Source organism: Panthera onca, chromosome B3, assembly GCF_046562875.1.
Source record: "Panthera onca isolate mPanOnc1 chromosome B3, mPanOnc1 haplotype 2, whole genome shotgun sequence".
Lineage (NCBI taxonomy): Eukaryota > Metazoa > Chordata > Mammalia > Carnivora > Felidae > Panthera > Panthera onca.
In genome coordinates, this window is record NC_138344.1 from 129,961,236 (window position 1) to 129,984,048 (window position 22,813).

General features: G+C 39.7%; 1 long non-coding RNA gene across 1 annotated transcript in view; it reads left to right on the forward strand.

Moving 5' to 3' along the window:
* Positions 1-20,477, forward strand: part of LOC132668526 (uncharacterized) — a 42,510-nt gene extending 22,033 nt beyond the window's left edge. The window contains exons 2-3 of the long non-coding RNA XR_009605596.2: positions 15,781-15,924; positions 20,388-20,477. This is a non-coding gene — a long non-coding RNA (uncharacterized LOC132668526). The remainder of the gene's footprint in view (positions 1-15,780; positions 15,925-20,387) is intronic.
* The last annotated feature ends 2,336 nt before the right edge of the window (positions 20,478-22,813 follow it).

Below are 22,813 nucleotides of genomic sequence, written 5' to 3' on the forward strand. Positions count from 1 at the left end.
GGGGTAGCCAGGAGAGCAGCCAGGGGGTGAAAGCAATAATCCAGCCAGAGAGAGCAGTTGCCGGGACTGTGATGGATGCGGCGATGAGGTGACGAGGTGATGAGAAGTGGTGGGAATTCGCATATGCTTCGCAGGTAGAGCAAATTGAATTTGTTATTAATGCAACGTGATGTGCGAGGAAAAGAGGGGTCAAGGAGGGCTGTAAGTTGAGTTATCCCGAACAACGAAGAAATGACATTGCAGAGTACTGGGGTGGCCCCGTCGGTTAAGCATCTGACTTTTGATTTCTGCTCAGATCATGATCTCTTGGCCATGGGATGGAGCCTCACGTCAGACTCCATGCTGAGTGTGGAGTCAGCTTAAGATTCTCTCTCTCTGCCCCTCTCCCACTCGCACACGTGCACTTTCTCTTTCTCAAAAACAATATGTAACTATACAAATTAAAATAAAAAATTTATGAAATTCCTATTAAATTCAAGAGAAGTTGTTTTGAGAACATGGAGGTATGAAAAACTTAGTTTTGAACATGGTGAGTTTGAGATGTTCGCTAGACAATTAAGTGGAGATGAATAGTAGACCACTCTATTGAGACAGTAGACAACTCTGTGTATGAGTCTGGAGTTCAGAGAACAGATACGGATGGAGACAAACTTGAGCGGCACAAGCAGTGTTTAAAGCCATGAAATTAAGTGAGAGGAGATCCCAGGACTCATTCGTGTTTTATTCAAAGGTGAGAGAGAGTTGAGGAGCTGGCATAGCAAATGGTGAAAGAGTCGTCGTGAAGGAAGAAAGCCAGGCAAGCACGCAGTGTTACAAAGAGAAGGAAATGGAATATTGTCTCCAAATGAGAGCTCATGTAAGATGACGGCTGCAAAGCGACAATCCAAATTAGCAGTTAGGAGGCTATTGGTGACCCTGGCAAAGCTATTTAATAAAAAGTATATGTAAAGCCCGACTGGAGTTGCTTTCTGTGACTGTTTCATTCACACTCTGGGAAGTATTGAATCTTAGCCGTGTTTTCTCATAGCTTTGACATTGCTCCCCTAAGCGCTCTGCTCCCCTAAGTGAAGTAACATACTGTGCATAATTAACTAAATTGTGTTTGTTAAAAATAGTACCAACAATAAAATAACAGTGGCAAGTGGCTGGATGTATTTTGGGGAAGAGAAAGAAGAAATAAATTATTGAAGACTTTCTTCCATCATACTCAATGAGACTATTCTCTTCAGAAGGAAGACTGTGTACAGTTGCGTAGGTTGTGCACTGCATAAATCCTAGAGAAATCATTCATCTCTTTGTGTACATGAATGGCACCATCTAGGGTTGTACAGTTTAAATACAGAATAACTGTTCATGTGGCTCTGCTCTAAATTGGTATAGGATGGGGGATGTAAATCTACTGTTGTTTTCGTCTTGACTTCCATGTATTTTATGTTTGAGCATTTCATTGCAAAAAATGGAATTTACCAGTTTAAACAAATACACTTTTCAAATAGTATGTAAATTTAATCCAAAGCCTTTTGGAATGCACAAAACCACATATTCCATTTTACTACATGCATTTTAAAATTTGTTAAGGATAATTTTTGATGATAGGCCTTATGTGCCAGCCTTAGAATATAAGATGAATGTTTCTGTATCTCAAACGTCCTTATTGACCAAATAAGGTACTGGTACTGAGATGGTGTAATCACATATTTCATCCAATGATTTAACAAATGACTCAAATCCTCATGCTTATATGCATCTTTCCATGAGTTAAGAATCTTATTTCTTTATCTTCTATTTAAACATGCACTCAAAAAGTAACTCCTAATCCCCCAACATATGCCAGACTGAATGCTAGAGATTCCAAGAAAATAAAGATATGTTATCCACTGTTCATGCCGCTAGGTTACCAATTATTCGAGAACAAATTCTCCCCAAACTTAGTGATTTTGAAAGAACAACCAGGGTGCGTGGGTGGCTCAGTCGGTTGAGTGTCCGACTTTGGCTCAGGTCATGATCTCACGGTTTCTGAGTTCGAACCCCAATTCGGGCTCTGTGCTGACAGCTCAGAGCCTGGAGCCTGTTTCAGATTCTGTGTCTCCCTCGTTCCCTGCCCCTCCCGCACTCACGCTCTGTCTGACTGTCTCTCTCAAAAATAAATAAACATTACAAAAATAAAAATAGAACAACCGTTTTACTATATATTAGGAGTTAGTAGATCCAGGACCTGTGCAGGGCTCGGCTGGGCAATTCTTCTTTTCCATGTGTCAGAGTCTCATACTTGGTGGTATTCAACAGAGATCGGTGTTGGTCTGGAGGGAAGGAGACAGCTTTGCTCAAATTCCTAATGTCATGGGCTGGGAGGATGGCTGGGAAGGCTGGGTTTCACGGAGTCTCCTTCCCTCTCTGTAGTCTCACACCCTTCCCACATGTTGTCTCCAGAAAGGCAGAAAGACTTCTTGTATCACAATACATGCGTCCCAAAATAAATGGTTTGAGAAAAAGAAACTGGAAGAACAGATTCTTAATCCTCGGCCTAGAGATCGTCTCGTCACTTCTACTATATACTCTTGGTTAAAGAAACCACACACCCTTCCTAGATTTAAGGGAACAGCACACGGACCACAGCGGCCTGTGTAGCAAAGGTTCTGCGGCCTTTTCTCATCTGCCACATCCACTGATCTTTTGATGGGGAAAGCATACTTGTAACACAAGGCTTTGCTCTGACCGAAAGAAGAGTCGCGAACATTCTTGATAAGATCATTTTCTTCTGCCAAGTCTATCTGGAAAGCCTGCCTTAGAGCTTAAGTGGCAAAATATTTGCTTTGCCAACCCAAATATGGACAAAGACTAAGAAACCTGAGCTTTAAATTCTTTCCGCGTAATGCTGTGCTCGTTAAAGGAAGTGTTTCTGAGAAGGCAAAGACCACCACCATAATCAACAAGAATGTGACACCTCATTTGCAAAATCTCCTCTGGCTCCAAATAACTGATCTCCCCGTACATCCCCTTAAAACTGGGTCTGTGCAACAATGGAATGCCAGGATGGCCATCTGTAAATTCAGGTCAGCAGAATACCCAGGGCACAGTGACCCTGCCGTGGAGTGAATGGGGGACTGGAGACACAAATCTATTGTGTGTGATTTTGCGGCTATGGAATTCAAGACAGTTCAAATACCCTACGAAGCCCTGATCACCTTGCCCTGCTTATTGACCCAAAGTCATGCTGTGGAAGAAAGACTGGCTCGGAGTCAATGTCGAAGATGGGTAAGGGTTCATGCAAACCACCCAGGACTCCAACGGAAGCCTTAAGAACCAACCCATACCTGTAAAAGAATTGCTCACAACGTCGTCATATATCCCATAGGTAACTATACGGGAGGCAACAATCATGAGCCTGAGAGTAGCCTCAGAGTAGAGGTTTTAGTGTGTTAGGAGTAAAAGTGCATTCAGAAGGCAAAAATTGTTACTCCCAAAGCAGAGCAAGATTGTTTTCTGTCTGAGGCTTCAGTGCCTGGATCTTCTTTTAAGTACTGACTGACGATTTTGTATTTTCATGAGGAATTAAATGTGTAGTGAAGAAAGATTGATTTTTAGACCTCTTCTTGAATTTTCAAAAGTGACAGAAGAGAAGACAAAACAGAAAAACAAAAAAACAAAAAAACAAAAAAACAAAAAAACTCAACAGCAGCTTAGGCATCCTAAATGGAGTGAGGGATTTTTTTTTGATGTATTCTGATCCTTATAATATTGGCTTTACCTTTCCTGTGTATGGTATTAGAAAAAGAAAAAAAAAAAAAAAGAAAATATACCACAGTGGGAAAGGATTTATTAACAGAAGATAGCTGTATAAATTCACTTGTAATAAAATAAATTATTTTAATGAGTGATGAATTTTAAAAGGGTTCTTTCCCCAACATGAACAGTCTTGTAAAAATGATCTATTTTCTTACCAACATGATTATGTACAGAAAATATGTTTGTAGCAGTACAAAAATCACTTTTAATACCTAGTTTTCAAAATTAGAAGTCTGATTATGAATTATCACTCTTATTTTAGTCTTTTTTTATATAACGGAACATGAATTAGAAACAGAATTGTCCACTCTTCATAAAAATATACTGAATTTTATGTTTAAAGCCTTTGATACCTAAACTATAGCTTTAGTAAATACCATTCTTTTTACTTTCGTCAAGAGGCTATAAGCAATACCAAAAGGTTAGCTTGAAGAAGGTTTATAGTGCCATCAAAATAGAGTATTTTATATTTATCTAGCAGTTTACATTTTTCAAAGTTTGGTCAATTCTTTGATTTCCTTTACTCCCCAACAATCTCTGTGAAGCAAGTCACAAATAAGTGCTTTGGTGCGAGTTGTATTTTTCAGATAAAAACACTGAAGCACAGTGAAACAATCAAATTATCAAAGTCACGTGTGGACTAAAGTCTCTCCTCTGTTCGCAAGGGTTCTTACTTATGGAGACTAATGTCGCGCTCAGCCAGCCTCTAATGCTTTTGAGACAATTGGATGTTTCACATTTTATCATCAGATGTTCAACATACGCTTAAGCTCATTCTAAGCTCATGCTAAGCATCTTATGAGACCCAACTAGAGTCTGTTGGGTGGATGTGGTTGGGGCTGGGGGAACCCTCCAATCAAAAACAAATCCAGATTGTGTTCTAGCTCAAATCAGATACATGGCAGAAGAGTTTAGTACTTACCAAGTAGGTAAGAAGTCTACATTTTGCAACCTCCTTTGAAGTAACATTGCAGCCATGTGATTAATCGTCAGGGAACTAGGGGCCAAACTGACGCGTGTTATTTCCAGATCAACGCAGTTAAGGGGGGAAATGCGTGCGTCTTCTCCATCACCCTACTGCATGCACCAGATGGTGCAGTTTCAAGATGGAAGAGGGCAGCCTGACCTACCTCAGGCTGAGACATGAACAAGAATAAACCAATAGGGTGTTAAGCCAGGAAAATGTCAGGGGTTCCTTTATTGCAGCAACTAGCTTCAAATATTCTATTGAAGATAGTAGAGTATTTTCAAGAAACAAAAGGGTTTCTGGATCTGGGGCAGTATCCACGATTCCATGATGGTTGCCATAAACTGGTTAACGGCAGCATCTCAGCTACAGAGCGTATTTCAAAGCCCCAGAACTTTTGTCCTGATGGGGCACTTAGGCTCACCCTGGAACCCCCTGGTTCCCACTCACCACCAGATCATACAATAACCCCTTCTCTGTTTTACAGCATGTGACACATCACGAGATGTTTGGGTTACAGAAGAACTGAGAATCACAACAGACTGTGGTAGTGCCGGTCAAGACAGAGGAATGATCGGTCGCTGAAAAATACTTTGAGATATTGGACAGAGGAATGAGGGCTTTACACACATGCAATGAACGATAAAAATAGTTAGAGATTTGAACATGACAGCAGAGAAATCTCTGAAATGACATTTTGCCCTTCTATCAGTTAAAGCTGGAAAGATGGACACAGGCTTCCAGTTACGGGATGAATATGTCATGGGGATAAGGTTCCATCATCGGGAATGTAGTCCAATATATCATAGTAGCACGATGTGGTGACAGATAGTAGCCTACACTTGTGGTGAACATAGCATGATGTATTATTTAATGTTTTTTACTTTTAAGTTTATTCATTTATTTTGAGAGAGACAGAGACAGCACAAGTGGAGGAGGGCAGAGGTAGGGAGAGAACAAGAATCCCAATCAGGTTCCACGCTGCCAGCGTGGAGCCTGACGCAGGGTTCCAACCCACAAAACTGCAAGATCATGACCTGAGCCTAAACCAGGAGTCAGTCCCTCAACTGGCTGAGCCACCCAGGCGTCCCTCTAATGAATTTTATTTATTTTTTATTCTTTTTTATTGCAATGTTTATTTATTTTTGTGAGACAGAGAGACAGAGGCAGAGCGTGAGTAGGGGAGGGACGGAGAGAGAGAGGGAGACACAGAATCTGAAGCAGGTTCCAGGCTCTGAGCTGTCAGCACAGAGCCCGACGCTGGGCTCGAACTCACAGACCGTGAGATCATGACCTGAGCTGAAGTCAGACGCTCAACCCACTGAGCCACCCAGGCACCCCACCCTCTAGTGAATTGTAAACCAGACCATAAGAAAAGTTACTAGCCTTCCCACCGCACACTCACTTGGGATTTCGAAACATGGGATATATAAAAGGAGCCACAAAAGGAAAAGAGAGTTAAAAGAGACAGTGTTTCTTTTTCATCAAAGGTTACCTGGATAACCGTGGTGCCGAGTCCTAAACACAAGAAATAGAAGTTAATACTCCCACACACTTTGGGTATTCTCTTCTGGCGTCCCTGTGAAGACAAAATAACCAATGTACTTTAAATATATTAGAATTCTGAGTGGTGGGGATCTTAAGCTCCCATTCAAATATTCATGAAGGCACATCTGATTTGTGATTGGATTGGACCAAGAATGAAATCTCAGTCTGGTTCTAGATTAAAGTCATCTCTTTTAGAATTAGATGGAGATAGATTTTATAGCTGACTCTGATAAGCATCAGAAGCTAGGCAGGGCTGGCTTTCAGTGTTAACCTTGTAGCTGCCTGGGCCACTGGGATGGAAACTGTAATGCCATTCTTAAAGTATCCCTCAAAGCCAGGTTAAGGGGTGCTGACCAGTCGTCATGGGAGAGAAGCAATCCACAGTTCGTTCTTGGTCATGTTTCAGACAGAAAAGGAAAAGCTATCTTAGTTTAATGAGGCAGAGAGTTTCCAGTTGGAAACCAGCATACTGCATCACTGGTTTCAGTAACTTTTGTTATTTTTTGAATCCTTAAGAGAGTCATAAAACAGGGGCCCCCTGGGTGGCTTAGTTGGCTAAGCATCCAACTTCCGTTCAGGTCATGATCTCATAGTTCGTCGGTTTGAGCCCCATGTCCGGCTCTCCATTGACAGCTCGGAGCCTGGAGCCTGCTTTGGATTCTGTGTCTCCCTCTCTCTCTCTGCCCTCCCCTACTCATCATCTTTTTCTCTCTCTCTCTTCAAAAATAAATAAATATTAAATTTTTTAAGAAAAGCAATAAAACAGAGGGAACTAAGAGATCCAAACAAACTTTATTTTTTTAAGCATCATTTAAGATGACCGTAAGTATTTCTGTTCTTCTTTGAGATACTACGTTTTTTAACTTTTAATATTTTTAATGCTTATTTATTTTTGAGAGGGAGAGAAAGAGAGAGCAAGCGAGTGGGGGAAGGGAAGAGAGAGAAAGGAGGCAGAGGATCCGATGCAGGCTCTGCACTGACAGGAGAGAGCCCGATGTGGGGCTCAAACTCACAAACCATGAGATCGTGACCTGAGCCGAAATCGAAGTCCGACACTTAACTGACTGAGCCACCCAGCTACCCCCAAGCTATAAATTCTTTGATATACTTCTAAACACACACAAGTAGAGGCGTGCACACGCTCCCATGTGCTCGCTCACACACATGCACTCACATTCACACTCATACAATCCTGGGGCTGAGGTTAAAAGCAAAAGGCTTACGAGGGGCTGCAGGAATCTAAGTGTTCAGGTACAGAGAAATGTGTGGGTTATTTAATCATCGAATTGTCTTTCTATATCTTTTGCAATACCGCCTTGCCAATAAATAGGCTATGCGTGTTTTATCGTAGATGTTTAAAGTTGTGTTGGAGGGGCGCCTGGGTGGCTCAGTCGGTTGAGCGACCGACTTCGGCTCAGATCATTATCTCATGGTCTGTGGGTTCGAGCCCCTCGTCGGACTACGTGCTGACAGCTCAGAGCCTGGATCCTGCTTCGGATTCTGTGTCTCCCTCTCTCTCTGCGCCTCCCCCACTCATGCTCTGTCTCTCTCTGTCTCAGAAATAAATAAACATTAAAAAAAAGATATTTATAAAGTTGTGTTGGAGTTTTGTATGCCAGAGACTTCAAAATCCGTAACGTACAAATAACGTAAACAATGACTGGTGTTGTGACATCTCAAATCTCATAACTGATTTATAGGTAATGATTCGTCAGTGATATTAAGTCAAGTATGGGAAGCTTTTCTTGTATTGCAAACACAGTTTTTTGAATTTTCAATTTTATCTTCCCTTTCCTGTTTTTATTGTCTGAGTTCTTGCTTTGTCTGTTTATTCCAATCCAGACATTATCCTGGTTTCAACCTTGCACATTCCTTGGGAGAGTTCATTGATTTCTTTTCAAGGTGGCATTTCCAATTTAATGAACGAGACACTTACTGTGTGACCTTAGGGAGAACACTTAGCCTCTCTGGGCTTTACCTTTTCCATGTGTAAATGCAAATGAGAAATCAGGGATCACTCAGTGATTTCTTTAAGATGTGTTACTGGGCAACATTTTTATGCTGTTCCCAAAGCATTTTATTTTTCCTAATAATATTTAATACTGCACACTCACCTAGGAGAATAAAAGAAATAAATAAGATGAATACATTTCTAACATCTACTCCATAATCCCAGACTTTTTTTTTTAAGATGCGTGCCTAAACTCTGCTTTCCAGATTGAAGCTTCTTTTCTTTTGGGAAGGGAAATACCTGCATCATAGAAATCACGGTCCCTACTAATGCCTGTCAAGGACAAGAACATATCAAAAGGGAAGGAGCCTTTGTCCTATGTTGAGGTTAAACACTTACCACTCCTAGGGAAAGCTTACATTTCTTTTGTACTATGTGTCTGTGAATGTTTTATGAATCCGATTGAGCTTAAGTATCAAGTTTCTCTGACAGACACAGTTGATTCTGAAGAATAAAGATACAGCAGAAAGTTATTGATTTTTAGAGGTCTACGCCTTGTGAAAAATTAACCAGACATTCCTTCAAAATCGATACGATTACCCTTGCTGCTTCAGACCGGTTACCCCGAGGCTGACACAAAGAATGTCTCCATCACAGAGGGCAGTGGTTTTGTGGGTTTTTTAAAACCATCGGCAGGTGTTTTCCCCCTATAATGAATCTTTCCTTTCTTCCCACCGTGTCTAACCCCCCACGCCTTTGCACAAACGTACCTGTAAACACACCTTCCATTTTCTCCATTTTCTGTGACTTTGCTGCCTTCTGTGGAAATGGCATGGAAGCTGGGAGTAACCCACTGAACCCAGTTCCAGCCTACGTAGTTCAGAAGACACCAATATCAGATGCTAACTCCATATCACGTTTTATTATTGATTTCTGACTGAGGTGACCACTCTGCTCTCTGTGACTTACCAATTCTGATCACTTTTTTTTTTTTGACAACTGAGAACGGACGGCCCTTTCCCACGTCTGCTCAGACACGAGAGTGTCTATTCTTTCCACCATCGAATCCATATAAAGTCATACATTTATACATTGTTGTATTCCTATCCAGCTCATTGGCAAGTAACTGAAGTCCATTTCCAATATGCATTCGCTGTAGGTCAAGCACTGTGCTTGCCGAAATACCCAGAGGAATGAGAGGTTAAACCCTGTGGTCAAGGAGCTTGCTGACTTACAACATTTGTCCAAGGGGGTGCTCTTGGCATATAGGGCAAGCAAATCCTTTATTGTACAGAATCGTCTTGTGCTTTTGCAGGACATTCAGCATCCTTAGCCCAAATCCATTGCCAGGAACACCTCTCTGTTATTGTGGCAATCAAAAATACCTCCTCATATTTAGGAGACAAAACTGAACAAGTAGCACTGACCCTATGTGGGCTAGCGAAAGTCTGTCTTGATGCCCAGGTAGCAGATATCTAAGATATCTAACCTGAGTTTGAAAACAGACTCATGGCCTAAACTCTCTACATTGATCTTTAGATCCCAAATTTTACTCACTAAAGTCCCTGGTCTCTATGGGAACCTTAGTTTCTGAATGCCAACATCGTCTCTGGATCTCTTGTCTAACACACCTATCTTTGCAGATACTGCCTAACTCACTCGGTCTGCCCTTAATGGGCAAACAGTCCTGCAGTGCCTTGAGTAATTTCCTTAGCAGAGGACTGGAGATAGAGGGGTGCACTTTTCCAAGATTTTCTAAAACAATTAGCAATGTAATATATTTATTGGCGTAGTTTTACTAGGAAAAAAACCTACTTCTTTTGCATTTTCATGAAATAATTTATTTAACTGTTTAGAATTAACCAAGCTGCTACTAAGTAATAGGCATTTGACTGGTCTTTGGGAATACTCATATATTTGTAAACAAACACAATCCCTTCCTTTCAAGACTGTACATTCTATCGGCAAAAGACACTAGTCAAACAATCACACAAATAAATGAAAACGGAAGTGATATTATGTGTCAAAAAAGAGATAACTCAGAATGAATATAATGGGGACATCATCTTTGCCAAACAGCACTGGGGCAATTGTCCAGATGAACTGCTGGTTGAGATGAGGTCTAAACTTTAGATTCTAAAGAAAGAAGGAATTAACTAAATGATGACAAGAGGGGAGAATCCAATCAGAAGAACTAACTTTCTTCAGTGAGTATATCAAGATTTATGCATATGTAAATCCCTGTTTAAATATATATACACACACACACACATATATTTATACATTTATACATATATGCATATATACACACATAGATATGTGTATATACGTATACATGTATATATACGTATATATGTATATCTATGTGTGTATATATGTATATATATATATATATACATACACATGGATATACATATATATGTTTGTATACATATATACACATATATATATACACACACACATATATATATACACACATATATATATTACATAAATGGATAAAAACTTCCAATATTTGAAAGAAATTAGCTGATGGGGCCCCTGGGTGGCTCAGCTGGTTAAGCGTCCAACTTCGGCTCAGGTCATGATCTTGTGATTTGTGAGTTCGAGCCCCAAGTCAGGCTCTGTGCTGACAGCTCAGAGCCCAGAGCCTGCTTCGGATTCTGTGTCTCCCTCTCTCTCTTCCCCTCCCTGCTCGTGCTCTCTCTCCCTCTCTCTCTCCGTCTCTCAAAAATAAATAAACATTAAAAAAGAAAAAAAAGATAGCAATTAGCTGAATTCTCCTCCCAAGTCTGGCTTAGATATTCTTATTTAGATGAGATAAATAATTTAGTCTCTTTAGACCTCGTTTTCTCTTATGAAAAGTGAAACAACGAAATAACGTCTTTTCATAGTCCGTCAAGTTCGGGCTTATAGATTTGTTTTGTAAAAATAGACCGGGATTTAAAGCCAGGCATGAGATCAAAGCCAGCTTTGTCACTCATTTAACTATGTGAAGATGGGCACGGTATTTAACTTGGAAAAACCACAGTGTCATTTGAGCAAACAAAATGGTAGGTTCACCAAGCTTCTCTGTATGTTTAATTTCTAGCACAAGTCAAATAATCAAGAAAAAGTAACCATCATTGCTCTCTAAAATACCAGAATTCGGAAATTCAGGTGAAGGAAATTTAAGTTATTATAAATATACATAATTTCAAAAAAAGGTTTTTTTTTAACAACATTATACATTCTATTCAGGTTAACTATGATATTGTGGTTAGAGGATCTTTTAATGAAATCTTGATTTTCTAGAAACTGTAAAAAATTTAAAAGCCATAGTAAAATGTAAAGCATAGTGAAAATACCTTACGCTGATGTTTCTTCTCTTCTACTATTTTTTTTTTTTTTTTGGTCTATAATTGGTCATTATGCACATGTATCTTTTGACAATATCTATGGCTATTTCTGGATGCACCAATTGAAGAATGGTGCTATTTTTCAGTTTTCCTTTTTATGTTCTTGGCCCATGCTAAATGACTCTTTCACAAGGAGTAATGGACACATATTTAGCCATCTATCCGATAGTAGGACAGATCATATGTCACATGCAGGTTAAGCTAGTTTGTCTATCAGTTGGTTAAATCCTAATAATCTCAATTAGATGCTGTCTCATTAGTTTAATTAGCTCTGCTTTAAACTGATGTTTTGAATCTGCCTTCCACTCATAAAGCAAATCCTGCCAGAAGGGATGCTCTTGAGAATTACCATTACCAAAGTGGATTAAATTAAATCGAGTGGATTCTAGCCTCCACCAACTCTGTTTTGTTCCGCAGTCATATCACACTTCCTTGTTCCTTTCTCCTCAAAGTTACCAAACTTACCAAAGTTGTGTTGGAAAAGAGATTAGTGGCTTTCCTACTATGATTTTATTTGGCCCTTTAGGTTTTTGAAGAGACACTCCTGAAGATGCCTGGAGGAAAGATAAAGAAAATGTTCAGTCTGCATAGTTGATCTACTTTTACTGACTTATGTTTGGTCATTACATGGAATTTTTCATATAATGAAGAGTTCTATAGCCATACGAACAAAAATGCACCAAACTGTGTGTTTTTTCTCATGTTCCTCACATTTCTAACTTTCTATGAACTTATGAATTCAACAATTGATTCATTAGTTTTATCTCTAAGAAGGAACCACAGTATGTATACAACCTTGGTTAATGCTCACCTTTAATAGAGCATGGATTGTAGGAAGGAAGACAGAAATACTTCCTCAGGCAGCACGATAAGGCAACTCAACTTCACAAAAGAGACTGATTAATTCCTTCATTTAGTAACATGCTGGGGATACAAAGGTGAACAAAACATAATCTGCTTTCTTGGAGCTCATGGTATATTGGAGGAAATAGAAACAAACAAATAAACACACACACACACACACACACACACACACACACACACTATTATGTCAAATACCAGTGCAAGGCATTGAAAAAATAAATCGGGGGCAGCCACAGTAACTAAAGAGGAGTTTATCAATTATCTATTGCTAACAAGCAACCCCAAAATTTAGAGGACTGAAACAAATAAGAACCATTTTATTTGCTCATGTTTCACTAATATGCATTGGGCTGTGTGGTTCTGCTCTCCCTGCAGGAGATACCATATGACTGCATTCAGGAGGCTGATTAGCTCTGGGCTGGGCTCCACTGGATGGTGGGGCTTTGCTCCCTCTCTATTGGTGTCTCCACAAAGTCTGTGCACCTGATCTCTTCATGGGGTTGTTCTCCTAGCAGTGTAGCCAGACTTCCGGCATGGTGGCTCAGGGCTTAAATAAACAGAAAAGTAGAAGCTCTTGAGATTACTTAAGACTTGTACCCAGAGACAGTAGAGTGTTACTACTATTTGTTCTATTGATTAAATTGAGCCCTAAGGATAGCCCAATTCCTGGGGAGGTGACTACGAAAGTGTGTGAATACCAGGGATCATGTTCTTATTAGGATCCCTAATATAACATAAGTATCCCGGGAGGTTCTAGTTTAGAGAGTGATGTGGGGAAAAGTTTTCAAGTCATCAGAAGAGCAAATCCATGACCCCAAAGTAGGAAAACAGATTACATAAGGACTGGAAAGAAGATAGGCATGGGCAGAGTCGAGGGAATCAGTAGGAGAGTGATAAGAAATAAGGTCAGAAAGAAGTTCGCATCACAAAGGGCCTTAGAGACCTTAGCCAGAAACCTGAATTTTATCATTTTTCCAGTAGGAAACCATGGGAGAGTATTGGCCAGAAGAATGATACATTTGATTTTTAAAAAATCACTTGCCTTCTGTGTGAATTGAGTTATGGAGTCAGAATGAAACAAAGAGGGGGCTAGGAGGCAATCATAGCATTGTATATGAGAATATTACAAAAAATGGATAGGTGGTGATGAGCATTAAGAGGATGGATAGACTCTGGAAGTATCTTGGAGGCAGACTGACAGAACTTGGTAAAGAACATGATACGGATCGTTGAGCAGAGAGGGGCATAGTTTAGCATGAAAACCTAAGTTGAGATGATGTCTTTTAGGGATATGGAGAAGACCACAAAAACTGCTTGGTAGGAGCTTGAGAAATCAAGAGATCTGTTTTGGACCTGTTAACTTTGAGATGCTTACTCAACATTCAAATGGATTTGAAAACTGACCAATTAGATATGACAACTCAGGGACTGAAGAGAGTCAAAAGCGTTTATATGGCCTTTAAAGCCATTGGACAATATGATCTCTCTTAGGGCATAAGTACAGACAGATAAAAGTTGAGCCAAAGACTGTGAAATTTTGAGATGGGAAGAAGAGGAAGAACCTTGCTGACTGTAAACAGTGCCATGATCAGATTCAATGACTAATAATCCTAGCAGCAAAGAGAGCTTGAGTTAGAAGAGGTAGGCCCCAGTAGTAAGGAGACAAATTAAGAGGATTTAGCAATAATGAAGGGAACAGATGGCAGTCTTAAATTTAAGGAGTAGCAATGAGAGACAGAAGGGAATTGGGGGTTTGTTTAGGGAGAAAAACAGGGTTTGATGCCTGAAAGGATATGGAGTTACTGGCTAACATTTTCTTTAATTAATTAATAATTAATTAATTTATATGTCTGTATAAATTCGGTATTTAAGACTTTGAGGTCTTAGAAACCAAATCATTAGAAAATTATGGAAACCACCTAGAACGCAGTTCATATAGAAATATTGGACTGGGGCGCCTGGGTGGCTCAGTCAGTAAAGCATCTGCCTCTTGATTTCAGCTCAGGTCATGATCTCACTGTTTGTGAGCTGGAGCCCCACATCAGGCTCTGAGCTGTGAGTGGAAAGGATTCTCTCTTTCCCTCTCTGTCCCTCTCCTGCTGGCACTCTCTGTGTCTCTCTCAAAATAAATAAATAAACTTAGAAAAGAAAGAAAGAAATATTGGATTGATAGAGCACTGGCTGCTTTTATAACCCAGGACAAGACAAAAGTATTAACATGCAACTTCTTCCGCACAATTTGGGATGTCTTCAAGCATTGAGCTATACGCAGGTTATCTCCTATCTTCATTTATTTTTCCTTTTTTAAAAGGAACATTTTCTCAATCTCATTATGTCTTTTTTCAATAAGTCCTATTTTGGTTGCTTGTGGTCTTCTGAAAGACAAGTTCAAAATGACATCCATGTTGGTAAAAGGAATGTGTGTGAGAGGTAATTACTACACCTCTATAATGTGACTCCTATATGACTTTGGGAACCTTAGAGAATCCCTTGGCTTTACTTTGGGTTAGATAAATTCCTGCTGCCCCCTAGTGGCCCTTGGTCCAGCAACAAAATCTCTGTGTCCCTAGTTTATTTTGTAGCAGAAGCATGCATTGGTGACACCAACATAGCCCATGGGGGACAACTCTAGAAACGGAGGTATTTTACAGACATCAAAACTCTATGTATTCATAATTGCCTAAAATGGCGGTCTGGCTGTTAGCACTGCAATCAATGAAGCTCTTAATTGTTCAATGGTGGCACCACCATGTCATTTGTCAGTCAGAAGTCAGCCGTTTCTTTTCTTGAATTTTTTAGTTATTTATGTGTTTATTTTTGAGAAAGAGAGAGAGAGAGAGAGAGCATGAGCAGTAGGGGCAGAGAGAGAGGGAGACAGAATTTGAAGCAGGCTCCAGGCTCCAGGCTGTCGGCACAGAGCCTGACACAGGGCTCGAACTCAGGAACCTTGAGATCACGACCTGAGCTGAAGTCAGCTGCTTAACTGACTGAGCCACTCAGGCGCCCCGGAAGTCAGTCATTCCTTGATAGGTCTAGAAGTTTGCTCTTTTTCATGATTGAAATTCTGAATTTTCTTATCCACAACGTAGGCATCATCGCCATCATGTGAATGAACATTTGGGCTTTACTGAACGTCGAATGGCCACAATAGCAAGAGTGTGTTCCCTTGCCTTGTACTTTATTCTACTCCTCAATTTTTCTTTCCTGATCCCCTGTCCCCTGTTTGAACATGGTTTATTGACTATGAGAAATGTCATTTACTTCAGGAGAAACCCAACTCCTGCTTGTACTTGGGATATTACCCTCTGAACTGAAGGACATGATGACATCAGAACACAGTAATCCAACTTCAGAGTTCATCCACTCTTGGTCCTTTGCATGGCTGAAATAAAGAATATGTATTTATAATAGTAAGTATATTAGTATATATTATCTATTTACTAATTACAATATTATTCATTCATATTCACCACTTCCCCAAGATTCTTCCTGTGCAGCTTCTCATTTACAAACGACTGCTCAAAAAAAGGCCACATACAAATCTACGAGAAAAATCCAAAATTTACAAAGATAAGAAAGGTGTTCTAAATCAAACAGAAAAACGTAATATTTCTCCCCAAGGAGACATGAAAAAAAATTGCATTTATTTTCTTTTGCTGGAAGACACATCCAGTTTGATTTACCAAACAGAACAATCCACTTGTGAACCTAAGATATCTGCATAAGGTGAAAGATGGCTTAGGTATTCCAGGAATGCAATGGTAACTAAATGGTTTGCACTCACATGATATTTCTGTGTGTGTGTGTGTGTGTGTGTGTGTGTGTGTGTGTGTGAAAACAAAGATACCTGTTGCTTTTGTAAGGGAGAAAGCTTTTACCTCTTTCTCTTTTAGGTTCTTTGGCTGGTCTAATAATTAAATTGGCATAAGACAGATTAACAGGAGGAAAAAACATTTAGTTTCATTCCTACAGGAACCCCAAGGATATGAGACTCCCTGAAATCAAGGCAATTGAAACTTACATGCCATTCTGAGCTTAGGAGAAGTGGGTGGGAGTCTGAGACTTCAAAGGGGAGGAACACAATTCAAGGGAAGATAGAAAGAGCCAATGTTTTGTAAACGGGTGTCTGCCCTGCCTTGTTTATAAGCTTTGTAAGAAGTTACCTCTGGTGATGGCTCTCTTCCCTTTCTAAATTCTTTTAAGCAGTTAAGGGGAGGTAAGAAGACCTTCTTGAATCTGGTGAACCTTGATTGCCTCCAGTTGGAAACAATCCACACACCAAAGTGGCACAATCTTTGGTGGCCTGTCCTGAACCTCATTTTCTCCAGATAAATTTACCTCCATGGAGACAGAAACTATTTTAAAAGTGTGAAAACCTTTGCTATCTTGATCGTAAATTTTTAGTGCAAGTGCAAGTTTTTCCCCTCTACATTCCACACCCTCTAACATTAAAAAAAAAAAAATGTTTGACTGCATCTCAGTCTTAAGGTAAAGTCATAGGAAGTCAATATGATTTTGTGCCACCTTTTTGCCCTCCTGTGAGACCTGTAAACTTTTCTTTCTTTTTTTAATGTTTATTTATTTTTGAGAGAGAGATAGACAGAGTGTGAGCATGGGAAGGGCAGAAAGAGAGGGAGACACAGAATCTGAAGCAGGCGCCAGGCACTGAGCTGTCAGCACAGAGCCTGATGTGGGGCTCGAGCTCATGAACTGTGAGATCATGACCTGAGCTGAAGTTGGACGCTTAACCAACTGAGCCACCCAGGTGACCTAGACCTGGAAACTTCTTAACGCAACTTCTGTGACAACTGAACTTCTTTGACAATTTAACACAACTTCTTTGACACAAAAGACAAATCCATTTTTGTAACCCCAGAGCTTAGATATAGTCTGGCTTATAGTAGATGATCAACGAAAGTCTGTTGAAGAGAACCAAGAAAAGAAGAACAGAGGTGACATCAACAACAAGAGATAAAATGTAAGTGGTATCCACTGAGAGACAAGGCACCACGGAGGGAAACCTGTGAGATGATTTAATATTGATTGGGAAGGAATATAAATTCCTCAATTATACTTTGAATTAAGGACTCCTGGTCGATTCATGGTAAGTCTTTGAATGTAAATTTATATTTCAAAATATTGAAAAGACTGTAAACCTGAACCAATGGATGTGAGTTACAGCTAAATTTGAGACTGGGTCCAGATGCAGTGGAGAAGTTGACAAAACTTGCTTCTGTCTCTCGTTACAAAATACTTTATTTTCTACCTACATTGGCCAGGGATATCCTGCCAAGAAAGGATGCTATCTAATATGTAATCTCCATTGTTGGAATATAAATATCTTAAAATAAGACTCCAGGGAAGAGTCATGCCATTTTGATGGAGGTATTTTAGGTACTGTAGGGACCACATTTTATGAAAGGCAGTTTGGGAAATAATGTCCCTCCATTATAAGATATAAACATCATTTTGATATTACTTAATGAGTCTATAGTTCAGCTAGTCATAATTGTTACACCTTTATGGCACATCCCTCTGGGCTCTTTAACTCAGAGCCTTGATAGTTTCTACCCATGCACATTGAAGAACCAGAAACTCAATGCTATTTTTTTTCAATAAGTTTTTTTGTGAATCTTATTTTCCATCGAAATCTTATGTTTGCGTCAATGTTTAACATTCTGGAAACATATGCTACAACTTATAAATGAACAACATTCACGATTTACTTGTTGCTTTTCCAAAAGGCAGAGATATCGAAAGATCATCTTTTAAACGGGGTGCTGAGAACCCTTGTGGTATATTCAAATCGCAGTTTTCATTGGAATAATAATTAATAACACACCTCCATTCGTCCCAACAATTAATATAGATAATAATAAGAATCAGTAACTATTTTCCAGTGATTTTAAACCCAATCCATTTGTTTCAAACTCTAGAATTGATTTCTCAGTCTGAAAGGAAATTAATTGCTTTAGTTTTAATTTTAATCGACTTTTAAACCTTCTTTGCTTCTCTTTTTCCCTGCAATTAGAGATTTCTCTAAATGGCATTACTTCTTGGTGGTCATGATTGTAGAGGTGATTTCTCCAGATTTTATTTAATTTGAATTGCCTGTCCAAAATGATAATTCCTGCAGAAAAAGGGTAGTATACAATAATTCAAAGGGCACACATTTCAAGGTAGACCACGCTAAGCCAAAATCTCACCTTGGAAACTTACTAGATGCACAATTGGCCAAGTCGTTTCTGCTCTTTGATTTTCTTTACATATTCCATTGTGTACAATATCTTCTTCCTTAAAGCTGTTTTGAAGGTTAAATAAAATAACACCCAATAAGACCTGATGAAAATAAATACAGGAAAAAGATTAGCTCCCACTATTTCTTATCCAGTTTTTCATTAGAGATAATATCCAAGCTTTACTAAGATGTTCTATTAGATGCCTAAATAAAGTGAGCATTTGCAGCAATATAATTTATTTATTTAATATATGAAGAAAGAGTGTAATTAGACGCATCTGGAAAAATACCTTCAGGGTACTGAAATGTGTATTCCACATTTATGTACTTGCTCACCAATAAAACTTAGTAAGAGATAAGAAAAATTTAAGAACTTCGGCAGAAAGCTGAGCTAGAACAGTCTGCCGGACCCTATATAATGCATTAACAGCAGTAAAGAAATGAGCAGAAATGAATGTAATTAGGTGCCTCTCTGTAAATAAGGTTTACTATGCAGCACTAGCTGAGTAAGCTAATGAAAGAAAGACATTTTAATTACCAGAAAATTATTTCTGTAATACCTTAGACAGAGTGTCTTAAACATGGCACTAAATATACTGTGTATATCAGTTAATTGCTTAAACAGTGAGATTCTTTTTACTACTTTTTGGGACAAAGTTTTCCTATCTGTGAGATGAAGTTAACCAGGGGAAAGTGAGTGGAAACTGAGTGTTTAAAAGGTGGGCAGACATAAAAGAATGCATTAACAAACTCTGCTGAGGTAATGTTTTAGAAATACCTCAGGTTGTGGTAAGCGAATAGGATATACTCAGTAGTAAGAAAAAAAGCTCATCAAGATTTGAAATTGGAAAGAATTTCTCTCGCTTATGGAGAGAAATAAGCGAGATATATACACATCATGTGTTTGATATATACACATCATGTGTTTCAGTGAGGTTGTAACACACAGACAAAACATGCAGCCATCTCTCCTTCCTTCCAGGAATTTAAAATAATAAATAGCTTCATCAGATTCCAAACACAGCTGGTTATTTTCTAATAATATTTGAAGAAGCTAACATCAAGCGACGTCATGTGCATGCTTCTCTAAATATAAACATGGCACCCAGAAAGTAGTGTTTCATTTATTTGATAGAGCGAGGAGCTGGTAGGATAATGGCAGATGTTTCAATCATTTTATCGGTGCCTCGCTCTGTAACTGTCTGTCAGTCAATAGGCTTTTGCTGCTTTCTGCTGCTGAAATGGTCAATGGTAATGAAGTCATCCTATTCTTCTTTGACTCACTTATTACCAAGAGAATTGAAAAATAGCATTTATTAAACGGGTTTTGCCACATACTTACTGCACTCACAGCACGTTCAAAAGCTGAGTAAAAGAAGGCTTGAAATGCTGCACAAGCCAGTTCTCAAAGAGAATGATAAGACATCACATGGCAGAAAATTATAGGGGATCGTTTTGCTTTGGGGATCATGAAATATATCGCTAATCTGTTATCACCACAGGTCATGCCAGCCCCATCTTCTAAATCCAGTCCTTTAATTAGTACATGCTGCCCTGGAAACATTTGAACAAAATAATCCCAGGGTTGGAAGTAACTTTTAAGAAAACTTATTAAACTATGTGCGTTATGCTTAGGTCACCTCTGGAATATCACAGACAAGTGGTCACCCAGTGGAAGCGTGAACACTCACTCCTATGCGGACCACCGATTTCACCCCTGGAACGACTTTGGCAGTGAGAATGAAACTCTTTCTATTAATAATAAATATGACTGCCTCCAGCATCTACTCGAATTGTGTTTTGTGAGAGGATAATAAGCTAGCTTGATCACACCTTTTTTGCACATTCAGGAAGCAATTTAACAAGTAAGAATTACGTGCTTGCTCTCAACCAGGTATTGTTTTGGATATAGTAAATAATATAATGAATAAACTCCTCAATCGCATGGAGTTAGCTGTCTGGCTGTGGGATAGCTAGGAAACAGGCACATACACAAACAAGTGCAGTCTGGTAATACGTAGTAGGATAAGGGTTTGCCTAGAATGCAGTGGAATCACCCAGAAGGTAGTTAGATTACAGAGGCGGCCTCAGTCAAGGACAGAGGTACAAACTATTGTTCCCTGCCAGTAAACAGTACTCACATTCACAGCAAGTTTGTTAGCTCATCATAAATATCATGCATGGCTAAGTCCAATCAGATGACCACCATGTGGCAGCCATGTAGTTAGGTACCTTCCCTAGACGGTACCTCCTAATACTTGTAGATGTCGTAGGAGACAGGTACTATTATTTCCCTTTTACAGATGAAGGAACTGAAGTTTGGAGAGGTCAAGTCATTCGCCGAAGGTCACAGGATGAGCAAGCAGCTAAGATTTGAACATTAACCCCTGGAGAGCCTCTCTCCAGGGTAGCACTACAAGAATGAACTCTATAGCAAAGCCAATTTGTGAGATGATTCCTTTTTTGACCATCTGTTTTTTTTCTTTTTAGGAGGCACCAGATAATTTCTAGAACTTTAAGGGCAAGTTTTTCGTTCACAAATCAAATCCTGGCGACTTGGGACACTTCACAAGACAACAATACAAGGTCTGGTATCACTTTGGATGCCCTTTCAAAGCTCAGTTTCTCGGTGGCTTCGGCTTTTGGCGAGGTCCCTGCGGCCTGACGTTTGCCTGCTGCTTCAAGGTCCTCATGTCTAAATACCTTCCTCCTAGCTCAGTGGACTCCGGCCAACATCCCTCAAATACTCCTCAAAGCCTCCACTCTGGGCCTTTGCATTTGCTCTGGCCTCTTCCTAAAACATTATTCCTCCACATTTTCCAATGACCTTTTGGCTCTTTCTTGTCTCAGATCAAACACAAGGAGCCAGATTTGCCCTGTTAGGCTTCCATGGCTTCCTACACCCACAGCTGAACATTTTCTCTAGCTTAGCCGATGTTATCTTCCTGAGCGTCCTCATTGTCTAACGAATCACGTATATTTATTTGCTTAATTATTTTTAACACCCTCTACTGGAATAAAAGCAGTAGGAGGTCAAGAGTTCTGACAGGCCATATTCAGTATGTACCCCTGGCAATTAGAATAATACTAGGGACATACTGAGAGTAGAAGAGGTAAAAAGGATGATGCATTCTTTCTTTCAGGGACTACTTGTTGAGGACCTCCTATGTGTTGGACCCAAACGTATTAAAGAAAGTGAAAACTGGCTCCTGCCAAAGGAATACCAATAAAATGCGATGTAAAGTAATCTCCTTTTTCCTATTTAAGGTGAGGAAACCGAGGCTGACAGGTTAAAAAACAGCATCAGAAGATTTAGTAGCTGGCGGATGGATGAGCTAGAAATTGAAATCAAACTCTAACTCCAAAGCATTTCGTCCTGCTCCTATATTTCATGAAATATAGTTGGTGCTCAACTAAAAGTGTGACAATGGAAAGAAATCATAGAGGGTAAGGAGCAGCTAATTCAGCCTGAGCGAATCAGAGAGGGTTTTCAGAAGTGATTTTGTCACTGGGTTTGGAAATTTGAGGAAGAATTTGACAGATGGAGAAGAGCGACCAGGAGACATTGCTCGCAGAAAGGAAGCAGGGTGCATAAAAGCACGGGTGTGCAAATAAACAAAGGTCCATTTAACACCTGCCTCCTTGAAAATAGACTCTACCATGGCAGCAGGGTTTTATAAATTGTTTGTAAGAATATCTACAAAACGAGATCCAGCCACTAAAATTCAAACCAAGACATTGAGAGCCGTCATTCAGCCCAATGAAAGTGTAACAAATCAGCACCTGGTCCCGTCCACCAAGTGCAGAGAGATAAATTTAACACTACTGGGTGGACATCAAAACCTCGCTGCAGTGAAAGGGGGTAGCGGTTGAGCACCAGAGATCACGGGCTTGCCCTCTTTATATACTAGGTTCTCATAAGGGACGCAGGTTACAGTCTGTCCTTTTTACATTCATGTTCATTTGAGACCCGTGATCAGATCTACGAGGTTAACTGCCCCTTGAATAGCAGTGTGAAGTCTGTGAAAGAGAATGAGTATTGATCGGCGTGCCTCGCAAGG